We start from the raw sequence: 4,098 nt of genomic DNA, 5'->3' as shown, positions 1-4,098 counted from the left end.
TGAAAATATATTTAAAACTATATTAATTGAGCATTATTTGAACATTTCTCAAGACCTTAGTATATAATTTTTCATTGTTTGATTCACACTTACAATTTTTTTCTATATGATTTTTACAATAATAACAGCAAGAAAAAGATTTAATACAGAAGGTCCATCAATCTGCATGTTTTTTAATGACATACTACTACCACTGAGGGATTTTTTTCTGTCGTTCAAATTGTTGCAACACAGGAACTAAAACTTGTCTGTTTTGAGGTTCCTTTGGCTTGTATCAAAATTGAAAAGGGCCATATTTGCTGCAACCCCCCTCCTTCCCACCTCCTTCAAAAATGAGAACACTGTTAACTAAATCCCTGTGTAAATGTTTAATTATGATTCAGTGAATACACTGAAATATTAAATATGCTGATAAGAGAAAAATTTCATAATTTACCACACCGAGACCACCTTCACAGAACCAGATTTCAGCCTTCTCTGGAGGCAAAAATATGACAACTTGATATCACTGATGAGGTCTTTTTTCATGCAGAGGAAAAGATAGACGTACCGAGCACTGGCCAGTATACTCTAGAAGTCCCTATTTAAGCTCATGACTAAATAACAAAGAGTCCATCAACATTCATTAGTAATCATAGTGAATCATTCAAGTTTTGCCCTAAAGGTTTCCAAACAGCTTACAAATTTATCATTTTGCACTGTATACAGTTAAAGGAAAAAATGAACATCAAAAGGCATTTAGGTTCAATTAGGAGAGAGGTTTCACGTGCATCTATCCAATTATAACTTCATTTGGTGTTGCATGGTACTAGAGTTGGGAGAATTTTGAATAGCAGGAAAATCAGATCAAATGGTAACCATAACGATGTGGGAGGATGACGATCCACAGGAAGTGGAGGGTGAGGAGGTGGATCTAGAGGGGTGGCTGGAAGGTAATCAATTAATTGTCGGAGGATAATTTTTGTCCAGTTTTTCTCACTTTAACCTGGGTGCTACAGATTAAATACTGCAAAGTTTTGTTACCTGATGGTAAGAGAAATTTTTTGAATCCTTTCTCGATACTAGAGTCTAACAGTTGTTGGTGTGGGGGTCAGATAGGTTGGTTTGCTGATGGCCCTAACTCTGTGGTTAGGTGGTTTTATGCAGAGATTGTTAATTGTAGATCATTTTGTGACACAAAGTTTTTTTTCTGAAAGCACTGAAGAGAGAATTTATTATATGACATGATTGAATTTCAAAAAAAAAAAAAAAATTGCATGCTTAAGTAAAGCGTGTGCCAGTACCAAAAACTATTATATATTGTAATCTTAAAATGCTTTAAAAGTTAATTCATGCATTGTTGTATTTTTATAAACATTATGATCTCAGAAACTAAAAAAAAAATTCATGCTTTAAGCATGTTAAGTGGATCGAATCTTCCTTTTCCATGCAATAGTGACAGTAAATATGGCAATAAAAAATGACAGACGTGATCATAATTATACCCCATTAAGTGTCTGTCTTCTGTTTGCTGGCATTTAATGCAGATATAAAGCAGAAAAATTCATGTTAGGCAAATGAAAAGATTATGATAATTAACTTGGTTGAATGATTCTAAAAAAGAAATTCTTACATTAGAAAACATTACACCATTACATTTACATCCAAGGATAAAATCTATGTTATATAATAGAAATCTGGTTCGTTTTGACCGACTTAGGGTTTTTTTTTTGTTTGGTAAAATGTGTCAAGTTGTTTTTTATCCTTGGTTAAGTCAGCACTCCCAGTCTTTGGTTTCTGGTCGGCAGAGGAATTCCGTAGGCTGAATATGATTCATAGCATTAATAAGTAACACAAAAATCAACATTGTAAACTCTGCCCAAACTTAAATACATCTAAAGCTTACAGGTAAATACTCCCACAGACAGAATCAGGAAAAAAAAGGGTTTATCAGCTGGTAGGCTCAGGTAAAACACTCCAGGTGAAATCAAATGTTTCTAGTTTTGAATAAATTACAACAGTTCATCTATGGGTAAAAGTTTGTAAATTTTTCATACTGCGGTTTGTAATATTCTGATAAATGTTTGGCTCCTTGTACAGCTAAACCATGTCATAACAATGTAGTTCTAAAGCTAGGAGACAGTTTTCTGGGTGCAGATTTAGCAAAATCTAATGCACAATTATCCCTGGGGAATTAAGACTTCATGAATTAATTTTTATTTTGCTGCTGGCTATGTACGTTGTTTTTGTTAGCCATGTTTTGTTGTAGTTGTCCACCTGCATTGTAGTACAGCTGCATAATAATGGTAAATACATATCTATACATTGTAATCGTCTCAAGTACACTTAATAATACACCCCTCATGCTTGTGTTTTTGTGAATAGGCTTAGAAGGTCTAATCTCTCTGGAACCCAACACAAATCTTTCCCAGAACAATTGTTTTTGTTGGGCCAAGATATTTTGTAGATGACTTGGATTTTATGCATGGATAGGAATTGTGCAGTCTAGCTGTCCTGATATTGTATTATGTGACACAATGTGTATGAGATAAGACATTTTGTTGTGGTCTAAAGAACATCAGTGGTGACAATAAATAAAGGTAGTAATGTATCTTTTTATGTCTGTTTTTATCCAGTTTTGCGTAACGTCACAGTACGTCAATTACATTATTGAAACATCTGGACAGAAACTTTCAGGGGCCAACACGTCCATAATAATCACAGGGTCGGTATACTACAATCAATTTGTCCAACATTGGGCCATGAAAATACATTTAACATTCAGCAAGCCCCAGCCTTTGTAATTCTTCATTGACATAAATAAATTAAAATCCTTGAACAGTCATATCTTAATTAAGTTTGTCTAAGATCTGTATATCACTGTCTACTTTCAATGGGAGAATCAAATTACAATGTTGTATCATGGACCATTGTGACCTGTTCTGTGTTGGTGTTCTGGTCGGTGGAGCAGGTCTCTCCCGCCCTGGACTTAATTAGATATGGTCTACCTGTCAAGCCTGAGGGGGCAAAGGTGTGCTGGAGATAAAAGAGAGAGTTTATAGCACTAACTGAACAGGATAAAGTGCCGTTTTAATTACCTAATCACCACTTCTGTTTAGCATTCATTTCATTTCATTATACAGGGAAAGAGTGGTAGTGCTATTTCTGAAGTACATGCTTGAACAATTATAGCTGCATGCCTAACCTTGCCCTTAATGACAATTGACAAGGTTTTAGAAGTATGAAATCCAAAAGATTTAAAACTTAATGTCACACAGTTCAGCCAAACCTGGTGGAAATATTGATCTGTCTTTCTGTAGGGCAAGAGTGAACCAGGATATACACATAGATTAATACATGAACTCCTGGAATAGTATTTTTTCATTGATCAGGACTTTTATTTATCAGGGATTATAAGTGTTTTCTGAGAAACAGACATTCTGATTAGACATTTAAAAGTCCCCCTCTGTTGGGAGAAATAACATGAACTCTTCACTAAATTGTGGGCTGTGCCGCATTAAAGGAACAAGACTTTTACCAACCAACTTACCAATGTTTTATATTCTTCAAAGGAAGTAAGGGACCTAGATGTAACTCATAAGTAGAACCTGTTTTGTTATAAAAAAAAAAGATCAGTGATCAAAGGACAGGGAACCTTGTCAACTGAATTTTTAACCAGCCCCTTTTAAATCATCTTACATTGCATAATCAATAGAGAGTGTGTATTTGTAGCCCACCTGGGTCGAGGCAGCATGTTTACTTTGTACGGACCAAACCAACCTAACCGACAATTGTATTAGAGAACAGTGATTATAAATAGTGTGAGGAATTTTACAGTCTGCCAACGAACTCATCATTTTATCTGTGTTCTGTGGAATCGATAGAGTAACGCAGCTACGGAGAGTTAGTTGTTAACTTTGCCGGCATGTAAGACAGGAATGCATGACAGGGCAATGATGCATGACTGTAATCTGTGTAGGACTTGTTTTGTGTCAATTTAAAATGTGGAGGGAATGTTTTATAAACTGTTGGAATAACCATGTCAGAAAGTTGATGTTTTATACGGATTTATAAGTAACAAGGACATAACTGCTAGCCTTAGTGTGTTTGTATATTTAT

Source organism: Saccostrea echinata, unplaced genomic scaffold, assembly GCF_033153115.1.
Source record: "Saccostrea echinata isolate AGI-Se365-2 ecotype Australia unplaced genomic scaffold, CSIRO_AGI_Sech_v1 ptg000051l, whole genome shotgun sequence".
Lineage (NCBI taxonomy): Eukaryota > Metazoa > Mollusca > Bivalvia > Ostreida > Ostreidae > Saccostrea > Saccostrea echinata.
Note: the sequence above shows the minus strand (reverse complement) of the source record.